Raw genomic sequence first — 24,777 nt, 5'->3', positions numbered from 1 at the left:
GCTTGGTTCAGATCCACAACCCTGTGCATATAGGGCAGGTGCTTTACCACTGAGCAGCACCCTAGCCCTACAGACATTATTAATTGTACATATTCATGGGGTTCCGCATATCTCCCTAAAGCATACACGGTGCACTGATCAAGTCTACCTTCTCTTTATCCACCTCCTAACCACCACAAACCATTCCTAGAGGAAAGATCTTGCCAAGATCCTCTCTCATCTTTTATTTTTTTCCCAAGGTAGGGGCTCGCTCTAGCCCAGGCTGACCAGAAATTCACTATGTAGTCTCAGGGTGGCCTTGAACTCACGGCAATCTCCTACCTCTGTGTTCCGAGTGCTGGGATTAAAGGTGAGTGTCACCACACCCGGCTTCCTTCTCATCTTTATACAGAACTTCCCATCAGCCAACCTGTTTTCTCACAGGGCCCAAGACAAAGCATGAGGCATGAAGTGGCAACTGAAATTCTTGTGGGAGATTAAAGCTAGATCCGAGGGAGCATCCAAAGCAGAAAAGTGGAAACCACAGATTTTCATCCTGCCTTTGAGACCTGGGAACTTTATCTTTTTTTTTTTTTTTCTTTCTGATTTTGTCCTGTGTGTGTGTGTTTCTCACGGGGCTGGCTTGATGCTGGCCATGGTACAAGCCTATAATTCTCATGCTGGGGAGACTAAGGCAGGAGAAATGTGAGCTACAGACCAGCCTGGGCTACATATGGAGTTCCAGATCATTCTGGGCAATTAGATCTTATCTCAAAAAAAGTATGGGCTGGGGAGATGGCTTAACCATTAAAGGTGTTTGCTCACAAAGCCTGATGGCCTGGGTTCAATTCTTCAGTACCCATGTAAAAGCAAGATGCACAAATTGGTACATGCATCTGGAGTTTGCAGTGGCAGGAGACCCTAACATGCTATATTTCCCCCTCCTCAAATAAATAAAAAGTACATAATTTAATGGGCTTTTAAAAAATATTTTATTTATTTATTTGCAAGCAGAAAGAGAGTGTGAGAGAATGGGTGCACCAGGGCCTCCGGCCATGGCAAATGAACTCCAGACACGTGTGCCACCTTGTGCATCTGGCTCAATGTGGGTGCTGGAGAATCAAACCTAGGTTTTTAGGCTTTGCAGGCAAGTGTCTTAGCCACTGAGCCATCTCTCTAGCCCTCAATAGGCTTTATATCTGTAAAAATGTGCAACAATTATTATGATCACATTTTAGGACATTTCTATCACTCTCAAAAGAAATCTGAAATGCATTAGTTGCCATTCCCCAGGCTCTCTCCCACTCCCAGTCCCTTGGCAATTTCTTCTTCACTTTCCTTCTCTATGGATTTGCCTGTTCTGGATAGAAATGGAATCTGATAATATGAATCCTTAGACACTAGCTTCTTTCATGTAACATGTTCCTTGTTGTTGTTTTTAACAAACTTTGTTTTTCTTTTAACTAGCCCCTGTTTTGCATTTTCTTATTTATTTATTGGTTTTGGTTTTCTTTCTTTCTTTCTTTCTTTCTTTCTTTCTTTCTTTCTTTCTTTCTTTTTTTTTTTTTTTTTTGAGGTAGTCTCACTTTAGTCCAGGCTGACCTGGAATTTACTATGTAGTCTCAGGTTGTCCTTGAACTCATAATGATTCTCCTACCACTGTCTACTAAGTGTGAGATTAAAGACATGCGCCACCATACATGGTTATTTATTTATTTGAGAGAGTAAGGCTGGAAAGATGGCTCAGGGGTTAAAAGTGCTTGCACGGGGGCTGGAGAGATGGTTGAGCAGCTAAGGTGCTTGCAGAGCCTAACCACTCAAGTTTCCCCGGTACCTACATAAAGCCAGATGCACAAAATGGTGCATGCATCTAGAGTTCATTCTGTCATGCCTATATTCCTCTCCTCACAGATAAACACAAATAAAAAAAATTTTTTTTTAATGAGACTGGAGGGAGAGACCATGTAAACCAGAGCCTGCAAACAAACCCACTTTGTACATCTGGCTTTATGTGGGTACTGGGGAATTAAAGCCAGGCCAGAAGGCTTTGCATGCAAGCATCTTTAAAGGCTGAACCAGCTCCCCAGCCCCTCATGTACATATTTTTAAGTTTTATTCATACTGTAGTCAGTACTGACACTTCATTCCTTCTTTCTTCATGTCATTGCCTTTTATATCTGCAGAATAGTTTATTGTATGATACAGTCATCTTGTTTGTCCATTCATTATTTGATGGGCATGTGAGTGTTTCCACTTCCTGGCTGTTGTGAGTAGTGTAAGTTTTCATGCGGACATATATGTTCAGTCTGTCTTGAGCATATATATATTTACCCAGCAGTAGGTTTGCTGGGTTCTATCTGTGGTAGATCTATGTTTAACTTTGAGGAACTGTGGGCAGACAAACTTGCCACAGCTAAGTTTATCCTCTTCTCACTTGTTTACTCAGAACTCACCAGTGACAGCTTCTACAGCAAGACCTCCACATTACCTAGAAAACCACAACAGACCTGACCACGGGGAAAGGTGGAGGCTACGAGCCTCATGCAAGACATGAGGGCAGGGCTGGAGAGATGGCTCAGCAGTTAAGGCACTTGCCTGCAAAGCCTAACGACCCTGGTTTGGTTCTCCAGTACCCACATAAAGCCAGCTGCACAAAGTGGCGCATACATCTGGAGTTCATTTGCAGCATCTGGAGGCCCTGGCACACCCTTCCTTCTGTCTCTCTCTGCTTGCAAATAAATAAATTAATTAATTTAGAAAAAAAGAAGTGAGAGCAGGCACAGGGGCTGAGAGTATACATCCCTCAGGGAGACAATCTGGCTCTTTGCCTGTCTGTACCACCCATCATGGATGAATCCTGAATGTCTCTTCTTGTGTGATGTTTCTGTGACCATCTGTTTCATGCTCCTTTCTTTTTACTCTTCCTTCCTTCCTTCCTTCCTTCCTTCCTTCCTTCCTTCCTTCCTCCCTCCCTCCCTCCCTCCCTCCCTCCCTCCCTCCCTTCCTTTCTTCCTTCCTTCTTTTCTTTCTTTCATTCTCTCTTTCCTCCCTCCCTCCCTCCCTCCCTCCCTTCTTTCTCTCTCTCTCTCTCTCTCTTTCTTTCTTTCTTCAGGGTCTCATGTAGCCCAGCCTAGTCTCAAACTAACTGTGTAACTGAGACGACTTTGAGCTCCTGATCCGCCTCCCTCCACCACTCAAGTACTGAGATTATATGCATGTGCCACCATATTCAGCTCTGTCATATCCCATGTCACTTTCCCTCCTGAGCATCAAATGCTTGGACCTTGCCATGCTTTCCTGGTGATAAAAGGCAGAAGCTAAGAATATAGTGTGTGTGTGTGTGGGAGGGATTAAAGTCCAGGGTCCTGCAGTCCAGGGCCCATTGTGAATAAAAGCTGTAGCCACCAGGCATGGTGGCGCACACCTTTAATCCCAGAATTTGGGAGGCAGAGGTAGGAGGATCACCGTGAGTTCAAGTCCACACTGAGACTCCATAGTGAATTCCAGGTCAGCCTTGTCTAGAGTGAGACCCTACCTTGAAAAACAAAACAAAAACAAAAACAAACACAAAACAAAACAACCACCACAACAAAAAGCTGAAGCCTCCAAACAGAATGCTGGTGGAAAGTTGCTTCAGCAGACAAAAGAAATGTGGCCAAGGCTGAGCATCTTCCTGTCCAGACAGATGTCTATACTGCTCTATCCCCAGTGTTCTCTGAAAGGCACAACCCAGGCTGTAAGAGGAAAGAAGGCCCGCCCAAATTAAACACAAGAGAGCAGTGGACAGCCACCCCTTGGACTTGGAGACTTAGGCTGGGAGGGGCTCAATGCTGACTGGGGTAATTGTCTATCTCACGTTGTCTGAGACTGACCACACAACGAGCAAGTGCCCCAGCAGAAACAACCTAGATCTGTTTCCAAAATTGCCTTCCAGTAAATGAGTTACTCATCAAGTGCGCCAACCATATGGAACATTCATTTGTCAGCAAGAGTCTAGGTGCTTCCTGTGGTTCTGCCTTTGGCTCCCTTAGCAGTGGACTCCAACCCAGCAAAGAGCTCCTGCCCCACCCAGAGCTGTCAAGCTGCCAGAGGGGAGAAAGCCAGGGCTGAGCTCTAAAGGCTGTCACCACTCAAAGACTTCTCCTCTCCTCTACTTGGCTGCCAAGATCCAAACTAGATTGCTGGGGGAAATGATGAGAGTGAGTTAGAAAGGTCTCAAGTCTACCTTGTTGGTAGTGGAAGAGTCTGGGTTTTGTAGCCAAGTGTCTCTGGGACTAAATCTCCGCTTCCTGCTATCTTTCAGCTGGGAGACCTTTGGCAACCCACTTAATTTGGATCAGGTTTCTACTTTTCTCCAATCCCCACATTAAATATTAGACTTTTGGGGATAGGGGAGCTAGGGAGATTGCTCAGTGGTTAAAAGTGCTTGCTTTCGGGCTGGAGAGATGGCTTAGCGGTTAAGTGCTTGCCTGTGAAGCCTAAGGACTCAGGTTCGAGGTTCGGTTCCCCAGGTCCCACGTTAGCCAGATGCACAAGGGGGCGCACGCGTCTGGAGTTCGTTTGCAGAGGCTGGAAGCCCTGGCGCGCCCACTCTCTCTCTCTCTCCCTCTATCTGTCTTTCTGTCTGTGTCTGTCGCTCTCAAAAAAAAAAAAAAAAAAAAATTAAAAAAAAAGTGCTTGCTTTCAAGCCCTGCCATCCTGGGCTTGATTCCTCAGTACCCATGTAATGCCATATACACAACGTGTTGCATGCATCTGGAGTTGGCTTGCTGAGGCAAGAGGCCCTGGGGCACCCATTCTCATTCTTTCTCCTCCCACCCCCGCTGGCAAATACATAAATACATTTTGGGGGGACATTGAGATAGCGTCTCACTGTAGCCCAGGCTGAACTGGAACTCACTATATAGTTTCAGGCAGGCTTTGAACTCACAGCGATCCTCCTACCTCTGTCTCCCAAGTGCTGGGATTAAAGGCGTGCGCCACCATGACCAACAAACTCTGTGTTTTTTGATGTTGTTGTTTGTTTTATTTTGTTTTTTGTTTTTTTGAGATAGGGTCTCATTCTAGTTCAGATTGACCTGGAATTCACTATGTAGTCTCAGGGTGGCCTCAAACTCAGTACGATTTTCCTACCTCTGCCTCCCTGCTAGAATTAAAGGCATGTACCACCATGCCTGGCTACAGCCTCTGTTTTGTTATAGTTTCTTTTTCTTTCTTTTTTTTTTTTTTTTTTGTAAATTTTAGGGAGAAAGAGAGAGAAAGAGAGAGAGCCCCAGGACCTCTAGCTGCTGCAAAGGAACTCCAGATACATGTGCCACCTTGTGCATCGGGCTTATGGGGGTCCTGAGGAATGGAACTTGGGTTCTTTGGCTTAACTGCTAAGCCAACTTTCCAGCCCAGTTTTTTTTTTTTTTATTAGATATGAATATATTTAGTATGTAAACAACACATGTTGGTATCATCCTTTCCCTCATCCTTGCCCCTTTTCTGAAGAGGCCTTCCTCATTTGGGATGCAGGTCAACCCCATGGGGATTGTGGGCCATGCATTATGGAGTGGGAGAGGCAATGTCTCTGTGCGAAATGTCCCAACTTGTGGCTCTAACAATCTTTTTGCCCCCTCTTCCACAAAATTCCCTGAGCCATTCTGGGAGCATTATAAGTCTACTTTAGTGATGGGCACTTAGGAGCCTCTGGATCTTGGGTTTGGTAGGTGTTGAGTGTTCTCATTGTCTATCTCCATTACCTTTGTGCTGATATCAGATTCACTGAGAAAGCAGCTCTCTTGCTCATTTCCCCAGTTCCTCTGTGGGTTCAGCTGGGGCCGGGGTGGAATGCACTGGGTCATTTATCTCCTCAGGTCCAGCTTCCTCTGAAAAAGAGAAGCAGATTCTCCAACAGAGAATGAAGTCAGTGCCAATTAAATAAGATAACTACTATTAATTTAGAGAGAATTGAAAGGGTGTAGACCCTCTTCTAGTCTAAAGTTAATGGGAGCTTGACAATGGAAAGCAGAATCATTATCTGGATATAATTCTGACTTGTTTCCCAGTTCTAACTACTGTTTCCTTTCCACTGAGTGGATCTGTTAGCCAATCCAAAAGCAGTTGGTTAGCCACCATGGCTGTGTGCCACTATTGCACATATATTGAACATCATATTAAGTTGTTTGCTTCTGAGTCACTTAGACTTTGAGTTGCTTGGACAGATGTTGGCCACTTTCTTTCCCCTGGTAGCTCATGTAGCACCTTCCAGCACTAGATGGGCTAATTGTCTGGTGACTGGCTCTCCTCTAGATTCCAGGCAGGTCTCTCCATGGTCTGTGCTGACAGTGTATGGTATTACCATTAACCTCTGGTGGGTAATCAAGTGCTCTGACATGTCTGTATTGTTTGTTTTGGAAGATACAGTAGGTCTCTCTGATCATCAGCTCACTGTGGATGTAGGCCACATCCTGGTACAGGGAATTACAGGCCAGCACTAAAGGGGGAAAAGAAAAAGACAGAGAAGAAAGAGAAACAGGAGTAATTGGAGGTTAGGTTTCGTCTCACCCTCTCCAGGACCCTTTGATTCAGGTGCTCCCCCTAAGGTTCTCTTGAGGGTTCCACCTTTTAGTCTAACTTCCAGAATATAGAATTCTATGGTACCAGTTCAGTTTGGGTTCACTTTTCTGTCCCTCCCACCCTTCCCCTTCCCCCAAGCCTTACCCTCCTATTGTTCAAGCCTCGAGATGTTGTTCAGACATGTCAGCAGCTCAGTCCAACCCAGTTTTTTTTTAATTTTTTTAAAATTACTTTATTTTTTTTATTAACAACTTACATGATTGTAAACAACATCCCATGGTAATGCCCTCCCTCCTCCCACTTTCCCCTTTGGAACTCCATTTTCCATCATATCCCCTCCCCCTCTCAATCAGTCTCTCTTATTTTGATGTCATGATCTTTTTTTGTTGTTTTTTTTTCTGAGGTAGGGTCTCACTATAGCACAAGCTGACCTGGAATTCACTCTGTATTCTCAGGATGGCCTTGAACTTACAGTGATCCTCCTACCTCTGCCTCCCAAGTGCTGGAATTAAAGGCGTGCGCCACCACTCCCGGCCTGACGTCATGATCTTTAACCTTCTATTATGATGGTCTTGTGTAGGTAGTGTCAGTCACTGTGAGGTCATGGATATCCAGGCCATTTTGTGTCTGGAGAAGCACATTGTAAGGAGTCCTACCCTTCCTTTGGCTCTTACATTCTTCCTGCCACCTCTTCTGCATTAGACCCTGAGCCTTGGAAGGTGTGATAGAGATATTGCAGTGCTGAGCACTCTTCTGTCACTTCTTCCTAGCACCATGATGCCTTCTGAGTCATCCCAAGGTCACTGCCATCTGAAAATAGAAGGTTCTCTACCAAAAGTGAGAGTAGCATTAATATATGGGTATGAACATTAAGAGAAGTGCTTATAGCAGCCTGGTTTTTGTTTGTTTACATATTTTTAAAAATTTATTTATTTATTTGAGAGAGCATGGGAGAGAAAGAGGCAGATACACACACACACACACACACAGAGAGAGAGAGAGAGAGAGAGAGAGAGAGAGAGAGAGAGAGAGAGAGAGAGAATGGGCATGCCAGGGCCTCCAGCCACTGCAAATGAACTCCAGATGCATGTGCCACCTTGTGCATCTAGCTTACATGGGTCCTGGAGAATTGAACCAAGGTCCTTTGATTTTGCAAGCAAATGCCTTAACTGCTAAGCCCTCTCTCCAGCCCCCTGTGGTTTTTTGTTTGTTTGTTTTGTTTTGTTTTTGAGGCGGGACTCACTCTAGTCCAGGATGACCTGGAATCCACTTTGTAGTTCCAGGCTGGCCTCAAACTCACAGCGATCCTCCTACCTCTGCCTCCCAAGTGGGATCAAAGGTATGTGCCACTGGCTTCTTTTATTTGTTTGTTTTGTTTTTGGAGGTAGGGTCTTGTTCTAGCCCAGGCTAACCTGGAATTCACTATGTAGTCTCAGGGTGGCCTCGAACTCAGCAATACACCTACCTCTGCCTCCGAGTGCTGGGATTGAAGGTGTTGTTTTTCATGCTTGTTACCTCTGAAAGACCAAGAGAGGATATGTATTTCTGCTTGAGTGATTCATCCTGAACCTTGTTACCATCTGGTATTGTTCTACATCAGCCATTGAATCCCCGAGTTTCTGAGCCACTCCCTTCCCTTGCTATTGTTGGCCCATTGTCCTGAGGCTCTGTTTCCTGGAGCTCCTGCGGGCTGGGGTCCATCACTAATGAGCTGCCTTCTCTGGCTTCACTCTGCTTCCTCTGTAAATTGACTTATGGTGTATTGCTTCACTCTGGCGCTCTCCAGTCTTTTCTTTCTGCTGCACTTTCCTCATTAATCATCTTCTTTGGACCATTTTGACCATCTTCCTCTTGTCTTGTTGCCAGATGAGAATGCTCTCTGGTTCCTACAACCTTGCCTGTCTGAATGCTGTCTTACAATAGGAAAATGTAGAAAGATTTTGTACCCATTACTGGCCTCTCTTGTTGACCTCTCACATGCCTGCTCTTAGACAGAATTGATTGCAAGACTTCTATGTCCCTAACAAGTTGCTAGACATATTTGTATATTGAAGTTAATCCTATGAAGCAGCCCTTATCATTTCTTTACTTTTGTGTTTCTGAGCTGAGGATCAAATTCAAGGCCTTATGCACGGTAGGCAAACACCACTGAGCTACGTCCTCAATCCCTCTCCTTCCTTTACTACCTTGGAGATGGGTTGAGCAAGCTGCCTGAGGGAAGTAGAGGAATGGGGTTTCATCTCACTTCTCTCTGTATAATGTGGTCCTGAGATCGGTCTTGGGAAAGTGGCTATAAACGAGAATATTGACTCTCTAGGGGATCTCTGCCCAGGAAGAGAGCTAGGTTCAAGTGCGTCAGTCAAGAGAAACAGAGGGAATGCAGCAGAACAAAGGCCACTTAATAACAGAAGCAACTTGTTTAAAATCACATATAAATCCCAGAGAGAAGAAGGCAGTACACTTCACAGGGCGAATGGGAAGGGCATCCTTTCTGGGACACGCAGACTCAACTGACCAGTAACAGAAAGATCTGGGGGCCAAGGCCTTTTCTGGGGCTCATGGTGTTACCTAAGAAGGTTTTCTGGAGACTGCTAACTGGTACAAGTAGGTAAAAGTTCCAAGAAGGTCAGGCATGGGGGCGTATGCCTTTAATCCCAGCACTTGAGAGGCAGAGGTAGGAGGATCACTGTAAGTTCAAGGCCACCCTGAGACTACATAGAATTCCAGGTCAGCCTGAGACCCTCCCTGAAAATTAAAGTTCGAAGAGGCGACACTCTATCTGAGAGGTGATCACTATGGAATGTCTGCCTAGTCCACAGAGAATGTGAAGGTCTGTGGAGTGAGTCAAGCAGGTTGTATGTAGCTGGCCCATAGGAGGCCACTAGGAGGTAGTGGTATAAGGCAGATATCTGGCTTGACCACACTGAGGAACTGGGAGGAGGTGGAATACAGGTCAGTATAACAAAAGTAAATAGGTCTTGTTTCTGGAATGAGAAATTTAAACTTATATTCAAAGTGGAAGCTGTGGGGCTGGGAGATAGCTCAGTCAATAAAGTACTTGCCTTGTAAGCATGAAGACCTGAGGTCAATCCCTAGAACCCATGTAAATGCCAGGCATGGTGATGAACTGCTGCAGCCTCAGAACTGGGGAGGCAGAGGCAGGTGGATCCCTGAAGCTTGCTGGCCAGCATGGCTACCCTAATTTTAAGCTTAAGACCTTGTATCTTGAAGAAGTGGGCACCAGCCATGGTGGTGCATGCCTCTAATCCCAGCATTCATGAGGCAGAGGTAGGAGGTTCACTGTGAGTTTGAGGCCAGCCTGGAATAGAGTGAGACCTTACCTTGAACCCCTCACCTAAAAAAAAGAGGTGGGCAGTGGACCTGAGGAATAACACCTGAGATCCTCTGGCCTCCATGCACATGCACACACTTGTGTGTGTGCACCTATACCTATATACACAGACGCCCATACACATATGAACATACATACATGCATACCACACACAAACCAATGGTTGTTGAGATAGCATAAAATTACAAGACTTCACAATATTCTTATATAAAGCTAAAATCCTTTTACTCTCTTGGTTTTGTTTTTGCTTTTCCAAGGTAGGTCTTGCCCTAGCCCAGGTTGACCTGGAATTCACTATGTAGTCTCAGGGTGGCCTAATCTAATCTGGCTTCTGTGACCTGGCCACAGGCAGAGAGAAATTCCCTATGTTATGCTTGATTGTACCTGTTATGTCCCAGCACAGTGAGGGAGTATTTGTTTATATATGTCCTACATATGGAAAGACAACCCATGTTCTTGGATTGGAAGAATCAATATTGTGAAAATGTCAATCTTACCAAAAGTAATCTACACAGTTATACAATCCCCATCAAAATTCCAATGACATTCTTCACAGAAAGAGAAAAAACAATCCTAAAATTCATTTGGAAGCACAAAAACCCCTCAAATGTCCAAAAAATTTTGAGCAACAAAAATAAGGCTGGTGGTATCACCATAGTTGATTTTTTGTTTGTTTGTTTGTTTGTTTTGTTTTGAGGTGGAGTGTCACTCTAGCCCAGGCTGACCTGGAATTCACTACGTGGTCTCAGAGTGGCCTTGAATTCATAGGTGATCCTCCTATTTCTGCCTCCTGAGTGCTGGGATTAAAGGTGTGCGCCACCATGCCTGGCTACCATACCTGATTTTAATATACATTACAGAGCCACAGTAACAAAAACAGCACGGTATTGGCACAAAAACAGACACATAGGTCAATGGAACAGAATGGAGGACCCAGATGTAAGTCTGGACAGCTACAGCCACCTGATCTTCGACAAAAATGCCAAAATACCCATTGGAGAAAAGGCAGCCTCTTCAACAAATGGTGCTGGGGAAACTGGATATCTATATGTAGAAGGATGAAAATAGATCCTTATCTCTCTCCATGCACAAGAATTAAGTCGACATGGATCAAGGATCTTAATATCAGACCTGAAACTATGAAACTGCTAGAGGAAAAAGTCGGGGAAACCCTTCAACATATTGGCACAGGTATTGACTTTCTGAATATAACACCAATTGCTCAGAAAATAAAACCTCTAATCAACCACTGGGAGCTCATGAAATTACAAAGCTTTTGTAGAGCAAAGGACACTGAATAGAGCAAAGAGGCAATCTAGAGAATGGGAGAAAATCTTTGCCAGATATACACATCTGAAAGAGGATTAATATCCAGGGATTTACAAAGAACTCAAAAAACTAAATAAGAAATCAAACAACCAATTAAAAAACAGGGCTAGGTGAGGCCCTTGGTTTCCCACCAGGAATAGATAGTAAGACCCTATTGCTGAAGATTCCACATACTTGGGCTTCAAGGTCACTGAGAAACCTTGCTGGAGCTGAGCTGAAAACCTACATGTAGACCAGCTGACAGAAAGCTGGAAAAAGCCACGCTGCATGCAGTTCAATGGGACAGAGAGAGATCACCAGTGAAGATACTCAATAGTGGACACTGCAGGCCTTATATTTGGCCAGCCAGGCCAAATGAGCCAACAGGTGCAATAGGGGCATGTCTCTTATTGGGGAAACCAACCACCCTCCAATTTGACTGGAGGACCACTCAATGGGAGGGAATATATCTCTCATACTGAAACCTAAAACAGGGGTAGCCATGAGCCCTAGGAGTGTAATGTCTGCTGCTGTCTGGCTAAAGGTATATACTGTGCTCACCAAACTGCCTAGTAAGCACTTCTCTTAATGTTCATACCCTTATATTAATGCTACTTTCACTTTTGGCTAGTAAACCTTCTCTTTTCAGATGGCAGTGACCTTGGGATGACTCAGAAGGCACCGTGGTGCTAAGAAGAAGTAACAGAGGAGTGCTCGGCACTGAAATATCTCTATCACATCTTCCATGGCTCAGGGTCCATTGTGGAAGAGGTGGCAGAAATAATGTAAGAGCCAAAGGAAGGGTAGGACTCCCTACAACGTGCTTCTCCAGACACAAAATGGTCTGGATATCTATGACCTCACAGTGTATGACACTACCTACACAAGACCATCATAATAGGAAGAAAAGATCATGACATCAAAATAAAAGAGAGATTGATTGAGAGAGGGAGGGGATATGATGGAGAGTGGAGTTTCAAAGGGGAAAGTGGGGGAAGGGAGGGAATTATCATGGGATATTGTTTACATTATGGAAGCTGTCAATAAAAAAATATTTTAGGGCTGGAGAGATGGCTTAGCGGTTAAGCGCTTGCCTGTGAAGCCTAAGGACCCCAGTTCAAGGCTCAGTTCCCCAGGTCCCACGTTAGCCAGATGCACAAGGGGGCGCACGCGTCTGGAGTTCGTTTGCAGAGGCTGGAAGCCCTGGCGCGCCCATTCTCTCTCTCTCCCTCTATCTGTCTTTCTTCCTGTGTCTGTTGCTCTCAAATAAATAAATAAAAAATGAACAAAAAATATTTAAAAAAAAATTTTAAAAAATGGGGCTGGGCAAGGTGGTACATGCCTTTAATGCCAGCACTCAGGAGGCATAGGTAGGAGGATCTCCATAAGTTTGAGGTCACCCTGAGACTACATAGTGAATTCCAGGTCAGCCTGGGCTAGAGTGAAATCTTACCTTACAAAAACAAAAAACAAAATAAAGGAATCCTTCTACACTGTTGGTGGGAATGCAATCTGGTCCAGCCATTGTGGAAATCAGTGTGGAGGTTCCTGAGACAGCTAAAAATAGATTTGCCACATGATCCAGCTATACCACTTCTAGGCATATATCCTAAGGACTCATTTCATTCCCTTAGAGATACTTGTACAACCATGTTTATTGTGGCTCTATTCATAATAGCTAGGAAATGGAACCAGCCTAGATGTCCCTCAACTGATGAGCTGATAATGAACATTTACATTTATATACTGGAGTTCTACTCAGCAGTAAAGAAAAATGAAGCTATGAAATTTTCAGGAAAAATGGATGGATCTGGAAAGGATTATACTTAGTGAGGTAACCCAGGCCCAGAAAGCCAAATGTCACATTTTCTCATATGTGGTTCCTAGCTACAAATTATTGGATTTCTATGTTAGTTGGAATAAAACTCAGTAGCAGAGGGCACTAAGCTAGAAAGGAAATATAAACCAAATAGAAAGGGAGGGGGGACTTTAGAGGATGGTATTGTATATATGTAAGTAGAACAGATTACTGGAACTGAAAAGGCCTAAGTGATGTCAGGGGAAGAGATTGAACAAAGGAAAGGTGGGGGAAGGGCTGATCAAAATCTAAGAAGGTATGAATAAGTTAAATGGAAAACCTACTTTTTTTGAACAATAGCACACCCAGAAGCCATAAAAATTTCAGTACCAGGGATGGGATACCTTCCAGTGAGTTCTTGGCCAGGGAGGTCCCTAATGCCCCCCAAAATTACAAGCCATTGCCAAGGCCCTTGGTTTCCCACCAGGAATAGATGGTAAGACCCTATTGCTGAATATTCCACATACTTGGGCTGCAAGGCCACTGAGAAAGCCTGCTGGAGCTGAACTGAAAACCTCCTCTATGTAGACCAGCTGACAAAAAGCTGGAAGAAGCCATTCTGCATGCAGTTCAATGGGAGAGAGAGAAATCACCAGTGAAGATACTCAACAGTGGACACTGCAAGCCTTATATTTGGCCAGCCAGGCCAAATGAGCCAATGGATGCAATAGTAGCAAGTCTGCCATGGTGGAAACCAACCGCCCTCTAATTTGACTGGAGGCCCACTTCATGGGAGGGAACACATCCCTGATACTGAAAACCTACAGGGGAAGTCATGAGCCCTAGGGGTGTAACACCTGCTGGTGTCTGGCTAAATGTATATATATATACCATGCTCACCAAACTGCCCAGTAAGCACTTCTCTTAATATTCATTACCATATATTAATACTATTAATATATTATACTCTCACTTTTGGTTAGAGAAGCTTCTCTTTTCAGATGGCAGTGACCTCTGGGAAGGTCCCCATAGTGCTAAGAAGAAGTGACAGAGGAGTGCTCAGCACTGAAACATCTCGATCACACCTTCCAAGGCTCAGGGTCCATTGCAGAAGAGGGTGGCAGGAAGAATGTAAGAGCCAAAGGAAGGGTAGGACTCCTTACAACATGCTCCTCCAGACACAAAATGGCCTCAATATCCATGACCTCACAGTGACTGACACTACCTACACAAGACCATCATATCAGGAGGAAAAGATGATGACATCAAAATATAAGAGAGACTGATTGAGAGGGGGCAGAGATATGATGGAGAGTTAAGTGGCAAAGGGGAAAGTGGGGGTGGGGAGGGAATTATCAGGGTCTATTGTCTATAATTTTGGAAGCTGTCAATAAAAAAAATGTAAATTTAAGAAAAGATAAAAGAAGAAACCCTGTTATCCTCCAGGTGAGGTGGCACACGTCCCACCCTCCCTTCCCAGCCCTCAGGAGGCAGCGGTAGGAGGAGCATTGTGAGTTTGAGACCCTACCTGGAATAACAAACAAACAAAAACTACCAAAAAAAAAAAAAAAAAAAAAAAGGGTGGTGGCGTACTTCTTTAATCCCAGCACTCTGGAGGTAGAGGTAGGAAGATCGCTGAGAGTTTGAGGCCACCCTGAGACTGCATAGCGAATTGCAGGTCAGCCTGAGCTAAAGTGAGACCCTACCTATAAAAACAAAAACAGAAACAAACAAGAAAACCTGTTATTCCCTCCAGGGCAGGAGATATTTACATCGTGCCCATCTTCCAAGGACCCTCAGTAAGTGCTTGGATTAACATTAGGTTCAGTCTATCTTCACCTGTGTAACTGTTCTGTAGCTGCTTGACCATTTTAACATTACTCCTTTACAAAGTAAGTGGACATTCAAAAGTGATGGTGGCTTGCATTTGTAACCTCAGCATTAAGGAAGCTGGGACAGGAGGATCACAGGCTTGAGTAACATAGCAGGACCCTATGTCAAAGAAATAGAAGACAGAAAGTGAGGAGCGGGGAGAAGAAGAGGTGATGCTACAAAGTACATAGGTCCCATAAATGTTGCAACAGGGACGCATGGTAAAGAAGTGTGAGAATACTAAAGTCAGTGACTGGCTTAGGTGGACATACACTGGACTCTATCTTATTTTCATTCAATTGTGACGGGAAATGTTAGTAGCTAGTCAGATATGAGAAGGCAGATATAGTCATGGAGGATGGACCCGTCCGTCATAATCAGCAGTTTGTAAAACCAGAAACAAATGGTAGGATTGATTCTTGGTCAACAGAATGGGGATCTAAGTCTGTCTTTGACCCTGGGTAAAAAAAAAAAAAAAAAAAAAATTGAAACTGAAAGACCATAAGATTACTATCTGTTTAGAAGTTTTCCTGTAAAGAACAGAGGCCACCTTTATTCCCTCCTTTAAGAATTAATTAGAGTTCTGCCTCATCCAGAAAAACTCCAGTTTTGGTCTCTCAGTGTTTTTCTCCAATTCTAGAATCCTCTTCCTGCTGTACAAGACTTTTACGTTCCTTCTCTTAGATTCTATCCATAATCTAATAAAATCTCTAAAATCAAAATAAATAAACAAACAGACAAATAAAGAGCCAGGCATAGTGACACACACCATTAATCCCAGAATTTGGGAGGCAGAAGTAGGAGGATCACTGTGAGTTCCAGGTCAGCCTGAGCTACAATGAGACTCTACCTTGAAAAACAAACAAACAAACAAAGTTAAATTGCTCACTTAAAATTGGAACAATACAAAGACGATTAGCATGGCCCCCAGCAAGGATGACATGCAAATTCGTGAAGTGTTCTATAAAAAAAACAGTTGCCAGGAGTGGTGGCGCACGCCTTTAATCCCAGCACTTGGGAGGCAGAGGTAAGAGGATCGCTGTGAGTTCAAGGCCACCCTGAGACTACATAGTGAATTCCAGGTCAGTCTGGGCTAGAGTGAGCCCCTACCTCGAAAAACAAAACAAAACAAAAAGAGTTAATTCAAATGGGTCTGTCAAACTTCTAGACAGGAAAGTGCCACTGAGAAAGCTGTCTGTTCCATAAATGTTAAGAAATAGTATAGGGCAGAAGAGATGGCTCAGTAGTTAAGGTGCTTGCCTGCAAAAAAACCCAATGCCCAGAGTTCAGTTCCCCAGTACCCGCATAGAGCCAGATGCACAGACACATGCATCTGGAGTTCATTTGCAATGTTTGGAGGGCAGGATGTGCCCATATTCATTCTCTCTCTTGCTTTTTCTTTCTCTCTCTGTTTGCAAATAAGTAAATAAATAATATTTTTGAAAAGGAAATAGCATAAATCCTACAGTGTGCTCTTGAAGCCTCATCCCTGCCATTGCCCCGCAAGGTCAGTGCAGCTGTGAGGCTTCAGCTCAACCTGCTGCATTATGTGCACATTGTGCCCATGAAAGCTCCAGCTGCCTGCGCCCCTGCATGCTCACCCAGGACGCAGCTAGGCCCGGCACCGCAGGGATGGGCACCCGATGCAGACAGTGTCTGCTGGGTCTGTGGACCACCTGGCTACCGGCTGATCCTTGGGTCAGTACTGTCTTGGCCAGTGAACAACAGGCAGGAGAGCATCACAAATTTCAAGAGAGAAAAACAGGGCTGGTGAAAAGTAACTATGAGGAGTTACTAGGGTCTGAGCCAAGTGCTATGGCCACTGTCTGGCAGAGAGAATACTGCACAACACAACACTGCAACCTTACAACATTCTGGTCCCTCTTGAAAGGTGCCAAGTCTGCTCTGGAAGAATAAGGGTGAGTTAAAATAACTAAATATTGAAGACATAAATAAATTCAACCAATGATCTATCTCCATATGCACAAGTCCTAATGCAAAAACAAGTCACATGAAAAATTGAGACAATATGACTCCTCCAATGAGAGTGAATTAGATAAATCACAGAAAAAAAAACTCAATAGAATTATTATTAAAACAAATCAAAGAAGAAAATAAACTCTTGAAAGAACCTCAAGACAACAGTAGAATGAAATAAGGAAATTGGGCTAGAGAGATGGCTTAGCGGTTAAGCGCTTGCCTGTGAAGCCTAAGGACCCCGGTTCAAGGCTCAATTCCCCAGGACCCACGTTAGCCAGACGAACAAGGGGGAGCACGCATCTGGAGTTCGTTTGCAGTGGATAGAAGCTCTGGCGCGGCCACTCCCTTCTCTCTCTCTCTCTGCCTCTTTCTCTCTCTGTCGGTCACTCTCAAATAAATAAATAAAAATAAACAAATATTAAAAAAAAAGAAATAAGGAAATTGATGCAGATATGAAAGAACAATTCAATAAGAAGATATAAATACTAATGGAAAAAAAAAAACTGAAATGCTGGAACTGAAAAAACCATAATATGCCAAATAAAAAACTCCATGGAAAGCTTCAAGAGAATGGATCAAGGAGAGGACAGAATGTCAGAGCTTGAAGACAAAGTAGAGGAATCAGAACATTCCAACAAGAGCAAATGTGAGTTAATAAGAAGGGACGAGAGGCCTTCATGAAATTTGGGGCAATCTAAGAGTCATGAGCATAAAAGGTGAAGAAGTCCTTTCTAAAGGCATGGAAAATATTTTCAGTGAATCCATAGAAGATTTCCCTCAGGGAAAGACACAGATTCAGATACATGAATGCGGGGCTCCTTCCCGCACAGGTAGTGCCGAGGGAAGGACCAGGCCTGCTGGTTCCCCCCTAGGGGTTGAGGGGATGATGAGCGTCGGACAACCCAGAAACCTCTCCTGGCCACCGGAGAAAAACCACACTGAGTCGGGAGTCTTTGCAATGCAGGAACAACTCGCTTTATTACTCTGAGCAGTTGCCTATATCATGTTGGGGATGAAGGCGGGGATTTTAGGGTGGGAGAAGAGGTAAGGGCCGATAGTAAACTTTAACTATTGAAATGGTAATTACAATTACCACGAGGAAGTAGCAGGCCAGAAGCCCATAGGCATCCTGCTGAGTCATAGCTGGCCAGAGACAGGTGGCCAAACTTTAGCTAGGCTCAGGAAGTTCCACTAGGCCTCACGCCTAGGCCTTTAAGGGCCCAACATCTCCCCCTTTTGTTTTTGTAAGAGCATTAGTCACCGTGGCCCCTGTCTTAGGTTGTCCCCCTCTGGGGATCTTACCCGTCATTGAGTACCAGGTGTTTAGCTCACTGAGCCACTCCACGGCCTGTCTTAGGTTGTCCCCCTCTGGGGATCTTACCCATCATTGAGTACCAGGTGTTTAGCTCACTGAGCCACTCCACGGCCTGTCTTAGGTTGTCCCCCCCGGGGATCTTACCCGTCGTTGGTCACATGGAGGGCAGGGGAGGTGGCAGTGGGTCATCTGAGGAACTTAATTTCTGAGTTGACAGCCTGTGATATCTCGACCTGATGAGGTTTTATTACTTCTAGCCGCTGGTGAATAAATTGTGTAATTTTGTTAATTACACAAGGCCCAACAGTGAGGATAAGGAGGAGGGGAAGGAGAAGGAGGAGAAGGAGAAGAAGGGGAAGAAGGAGGAGAAGGATGGGGAGGGGTTCAGGTAGAGGGAGGATGTAAGGTGTCATGTAAGCCCGTCTGTAGCAGGTTTTCTTGGGGGTCCCGTCGCCTCCTCTCCATGTCTTCCTGGAGCCTCTTAATCTTGTCCTGGACGATTCCCGATTTACTGGCATAAAAGCAGCATTTTTCCTGTAAAAACAAACATATGCCTCTCTTTTCGGCTGTTAGTAGGTCTAGTCCTCTCCTGTTTTGTAGGACTACCTTAGCCAAGGAATCTAGCTTCCAGGAATGATATCTACATCTGGGATTAAGGTGGCTGGGGCACAAGGGCCCATCCAATTGCTGGGCAGAAAGTTACAGGCCATTTTGCCTCCGCAAACATAAGCCATTCCAGAAGGCGGGCAGCATTGAGCACTGGGCTCAGTTTTGTTAAAATTACAGAAGGAAATATGAATGTATCTCACATCTATACTGGAATTATTAGGAGAAGGAAGGGCCCAAATGCCCAGAGGAAACATTGGGAAAAGCTGGACGGGGATGGGGAAGGTGGCTGAACAGCTTTTTAAGGTCGTATGGACAACTGTACTGCAAGCAGCCAGAGAGGCCCAGATTGGAGGCAAAGCCAGCAATTCTCCACAAGGGAGGGAGTTATTTAATTTAGCAGGGTAAAGGACCATTTTAGGAACAGTCCTCAGGGGTGGGACACTCCCAAGAGAAGTGATTGTCAGTGTCCCCTTGTTCAGACAAATATTTTAGGTCCCTCGCTGGTACCCAAATGGGTCTTTTTTCATCTTGAGGGAAGACACATCCAAACCCTCTCCCTGCTGTGAGGAGCGGATCAGGCCTTCTCCAGGCCCCAGTCAATGGGTCTCTCCATCTTACCCAGATAGAACTGTAGGTAACAGATGAGGACCAATGTTTTTGAAAAGGGGATAATTGTTTATTTTCTTTAGAAAAGTTTAAAATGTTTAGGGTAAATAATGCCTTTTTTAGTTGGTCATGTGGGGGTAAGGACTCCCCCTTTTGTTTTTGTAATTGAGACTTGAGAGTTTGATTATATCTTTCAACTATAGCTTGGCCCTGGGGGTTGTATGGGATGCCTGTGGAATGTGAAATTTTCCAGGTCTGGAGAAAATCTATAAAGGCCTTGCTTATGAAGCAGGGGCCATTATCTGTTTTTATTTGATCAGGTAGCCCAAGAGTGGCAAAACATTGAAGCATATGACTAATGGCATGTTTAGATTTTTTCCCGGCATGTGCTGATGCCCAGCAGGCACGGGAGAAGGTATCGACTAAAAGAAAGATATATTTAAGCTTTCCAAATGGAGAATAGTGCGTGACATTAATTTGCCAAAGATGATTAGGGCGGAGCCCTCAAGGATTGCTTCCTGTATTTTGAAGGGGGGGGTACTTGGAGGAAAGGCTGACAGGACTTACAAGTCCGGACAATTTTTTTAAGGTTCTTGACTGGTACCTGTGGAAACCTGTGCTTGAGACCTCTCCAGTTGACATGGGTCAGTAAGTGCAAGTGTGTAGCTTCTGTAATAGTATGACATTGAGGCATAGAAGCCATTTTATCAGCCAAATTGTTTCCTTGAGAGAGAAATCCCGGTAAGTTTTGATGACCCCTGAGATGTTGAAGAAAAATGGGATTGATTCTTTGTTTGAGTAGGGAACGAGCTTGAATCATCAAAGGAGATATAGGGTTGGAGTCCAATCTAATATGGGCCTCAACCAGGTTGGGTAATAAATTAACAACATAAAGGCTGTCAGAAAATAAGTTAAATGGCTCTTGAATAGTGTCTAAAGCTAGAACGACAGCAAATAGTTCTTTGAATTGTGCTGACCCCTCAACCTCATGGGAGAGTGACTTTATGGGGATAGGCTCTTTTTTCTGTTTTAAAGGAGGGTAAATGACTAGGGAAGCCCCCAGGTGCCCTCCATCGGTAAACACGGTAAGAAAGTCAGGGTTAGGTTGAGACAGAAAAAGCCTGGGGGGCTTCCATTCTAACCTGGAGAAAGAACTCATCCATTTGTGGGGGCCATAATGGCAATCAGTTTTACCTAGAAACCACTCGAGAGCCATAGCAACTCTGTTATTATTTCTCTGAAGCCAGGTGAAATCAGTTATCTTAAAGGGAGTGACAATAAGGTGAGGTTCTGTGCCAAACAACCGGACAGAGGTGTCTCTGCCCTTGATAATGCAATCAGCAACCTGGTTGGTTATAGAATAAACTCTGGGGATCCCACCGATTGAGAGGTGGATCCATTGGATGGGCTCACCTTCCTGGGCCAACAGTGTAGTACATAATGTTTCCCCAGAGAAAATGTAGAGGGAGATGGGCAAATTAGGATTGAACCTCTTTAAGGTCGCAGTATTTATAGCCTGTTGTACCTTATAAAAAATTTGTTGATGACAAGGGGACAAAATTACCTGATAGGAGAAGTTAAGATCCTTTAGGAGGTCAAACAAAGGGGACAGCTCTTCAGTACTTATGGGTATCCAAGGCCTCATCCAGTTAATTTCTCCCAAGAGCTTCTGGAGTTGAGGCAAGGTGTAAGAATCCTGAATATAAAGTTGTGGTTTAACAGGTGAAACTGTATCTAGAGTAAGGGTCGAGCCCAAGATCTTAAAGGGAGGCACAGTTTGAACTTTTTCAGGAGCTACTTTAAAGCCGTGAGTATGAAGGATACTTAGACATTGATGGGTAAGGTCCTGGAGTGTGGAGGAATCTAGGCACCCAAGAATAATATCATCCATGTAGATATAAAACAGGGTATTGAGGAGATTGATAGGAGAAGAGAAAATGGATGACAGGTAATATTGACAAATGGGCGGGCTATTAGCCATGCCCTGAGGTAAGAGAGTCCATTCAAATCTCCTATGTGGGCCACAAAAGTTAATAGCGGGTACAGAGAATGCAAATTTTTCCATGTCTCCTGGATGGAGAGGGATAGAGAAGAAGCAATCTTTAATATCAATGATAGTAATATGGTATATATTGGGAATAGCTGGAATCCATGGAAGTCCCCTCTGGGGGGTTCCAAAGGGGATCATGCGTTCATTGATCTTTCTTAAATCATGTAAAAATCTCCAGGACCCATTAGGCTTTTTTATGACAAACACAGGAGAGTTCCAGGGACTAGTGGAGGGACGGATATGTCTGGCCTCCAACTGTTGATCAATAAGTATGTGGAGTTGGTGTAACTTAGAAGAAGGGAGAGGCCACTGCTCAACCCATATAGGGTCCCCCAGTCTCCAATGGATTTTAAATGGGGGGGGGCCTGGGCAGTGGCCCTTAGAATTGGGGGTATTCATTGGAGTAATTAGGATGACATTCCCTCCCTTCCTTAAACCATTGTTGATATTTTTTTTTATTTAACAAATCATTATAAAAGGCCTTATGATCAGTAGTGATGAAAGCCTCGGCATCTCCAAGGATGTCTTGCCCTAGTAAGTTAGCAGTGAGCCCAGTCACCATGAGAGGGCGGACTTTTCCCTTGTCTCCACCTGGGTCAGTCCAAGGGAGCCACGTGGCAGTCTCCTAGAAGGTGGATTGTCCGCCAACTCCCAGTAGGGGAGGGCCAGGCACAAGCTGCCAGGAGGAGGGCCATCTATTTAAATTACCAAATTTCGCCCCTGGCTCCCAATAGATTTATAACTATCATATATTATAAACTGTACTTAGTTTAATTTTAAAGGTCTCCACAGTCTTGACCAATTTAAGATATTGAGATTTGTAAAATTAAACAAGTTAAACACTTAACATATAAAGGCACAGAGTAAACATTTTTAACTGGTATAAGGCATAGCAAAGAGAGACTAAAACAATGTAAATTGAACCGTTATAACCTAAAATTCGTCTCAGTGTCTGTAACTTGCTTGAGGTGTTTTAGATTAAAATCTTAAATCTCAGCTGGGCGTGGTGGTGTACGCCTTTAATCCCAGTACTCAGGAGGTAGAGGTAGGAGGATTACCATGAGTTTTAGGCCACCCTGAGGCTTCTTAGGGAATTCCAGGTCAGCCTGGGCTAGAGTGAAATTTTACCTCGAAAAGCCAAAACAAAGAAAAAACAAATATTAAATTTTTAATCCAATATCTCTAGCAAAGCATATCAGTCTATTACAAATTTAACCTTGATTAAACTCTTTGGGCCTGGGCAGCAGGACGTAGCCAGCCCTTATGCCAGTAGCCCAGTTCCAACGAAGTTCCCTGTAGTCTTTCTTTCCTCTTACAAAGCTTATAAGCTAAGCCTCGAAGTTTAATGCTGTCTGTACTTAGAGTTTTTAAACTTTTATCTGAATAGTCCATAAAATTTGGTTTATCACTCCAGAAGACACATTTAGTTGTAAGCATTAAGTTTATGTCTATTTCTTTAAAATAAAGGTTCCAAAAGATTAACATCCACATGGTCAGGTTCATCTCAGCTCATTAGACGGCTTTAGGTTTGCTGAGATAAACTTCCAGACCAGGTACAGTTATGGAGGAAGGAATATTTACTGAAGGTTACAGATCCAGGGGAAGTTCCGTAATGGCAGAAAAAGCTGGCCTGCCTTCCCAGGCCCAAGCAGAGAGAGAGAGAAGCACAAGCCTTTAGAAATACAAAAGCCACTGGCAAACCAAAGGTGAAGGGAAAGAGAACGGGAACGAAGAGATGTCGACAAGTAAGTACAGGTTATAGAAGCAAAGCTTAGTGCAGTAAATAGGAAGACTACCTCATAACTTATGAGGGTACGCTCACCCGCATACACCGATTACCTCCTCAACGACTGCCTCTCACGGGGTGCACTAGTCTGTCGGGGTCCCAGAGCCCCACGTTGGGCGCCAGATGCGGGGCTCCTTCCCGCACAGGTAGTGCCGAGGGAAGGACCAAGCCTGCTGGTTCCCCCCTAGGGGTTGAGGGGATGATGAGCGTCGGACAACCCAGAAACCTCTCCTGGCCACCGGAGAAAAACCACACTGAGTCGGGAGTCTTTGCAATGCAGGAACAACTCGCTTTATTACTCTGAGCAGTTGCCTATATCACGTTGGGGATGAAGGCGGGGATTTTAGGGTGGGAGAAGAGGTAAGGGCCGATAGTAAACTTTAACTATTGAAATGGTAATTACAATTACCACGAGGAAGTAGCAGGCCAGAAGCCCTTAGGCATCCTGCTGAGTCATAGCTGGCCAGAGACAGGTGGCCAAACTTTAGCTAGGCTCAGGAAGTTCCACTAGGCCTCACGCCTAGGCCTTTAAGGGCCCAACACATGAAACATTTAAATTTTTTTTTGTTTTTATTTATTTATTTGAGAGTGACAGACAGAGAGAGGAAGAGGCAGATAGAGGGAGAGAGAGAATGGGCACGCCAGGGCCTCCAGCCACTGCAAACGAACTCCAGACGCGTGCGCCCTCTTGTGCATCTGGCTAACGTGGGTCCTGGGGAATCGAGCCTCGAACCAGGATTCTTAGGCTTCACAGGCAAGCGCTTAGCCACTAAGCCAATCTCTCCAGCCCACATGAAACATTTAGAATACCAAACACACAAAACCAGAAAACACTCCCCCTTATCATGTTGTAATTAAACCAGTAAGCAAGCTTTGTACAGTGGCAGTATCATAGCCAGGTTTAGCAAAGGTGTGATTATTGCTAATTGAAAACTTTTTCCAATACCCCACCATGATGACTTGAAATATACTAGGCAATGGCATTTTTTTTTTTTTAATTTGAGAGAGGAGAGAAAGAATATGCACAACAGGGCCTTCAGCCATTGCAAACAAACTCCAGATGCATGCACCCCCTTGTGTGCACGTGTGACATTGCGGGCTCTTGTCACTGCATCTGGCTTATGTGGGACCTGGAGATTCAAACATAAATTCTTAGGCTTCTCAGGTAAGTGCCTTAACTGCTAAGTCATCTCTTCAGCCTGAGCAATATGGCTTTTGATAAATACTTCCATTTATCTCAGCAGTTAAGGTGCCTGCCTGCAAAACCTAATAACCAAGATTTCATTCCCCAGTATTTGCATACAACCAGATGCAAAAAGTGGCACATGCTTCTGGAGTTTGTTGCAATGACTGGAGCTCCTGGTATGCCCATTCAGTCTGTCTCTGTCTTCTAGCACTCTGCTTGCCAATAAATATATTAAAATGTATTTTAAAAATTTTTTATTTTATTTTATTTTAATTGAGAGCGACACAGAGAGAGAGAGAGACAGAGACAGAGAGAATGGGCGCGCTAGGACCTCCAGCCACTGCAAACGAACTCCAGAAGCATGCGCCCCCCTGT

At 44.3% G+C, this 24,777-nt stretch overlaps 1 non-coding gene and 1 pseudogene across 1 annotated transcript; both read left to right on the top strand.

Moving 5' to 3' along the window:
* The first annotated feature begins 15,741 nt into the window (after positions 1-15,741).
* LOC123453883 lies at positions 15,742-15,841 on the top strand (annotated as a pseudogene).
* An 8,244-nt stretch (positions 15,842-24,085) lies between these two features.
* On the top strand, positions 24,086-24,221 carry LOC123453793. Its single transcript, XR_006632973.1, has one exon. It is a non-coding gene; the product is annotated as a U4 spliceosomal RNA (small nuclear RNA).
* Positions 24,222-24,777: the final 556 nt, after the last annotated feature.

This window comes from Jaculus jaculus, chromosome 12, assembly GCF_020740685.1.
Source record: "Jaculus jaculus isolate mJacJac1 chromosome 12, mJacJac1.mat.Y.cur, whole genome shotgun sequence".
Lineage (NCBI taxonomy): Eukaryota > Metazoa > Chordata > Mammalia > Rodentia > Dipodidae > Jaculus > Jaculus jaculus.
The sequence above is the reverse complement of the archived record's forward strand: the minus strand, read 5'-3'. Positions and strand labels throughout refer to the sequence as shown.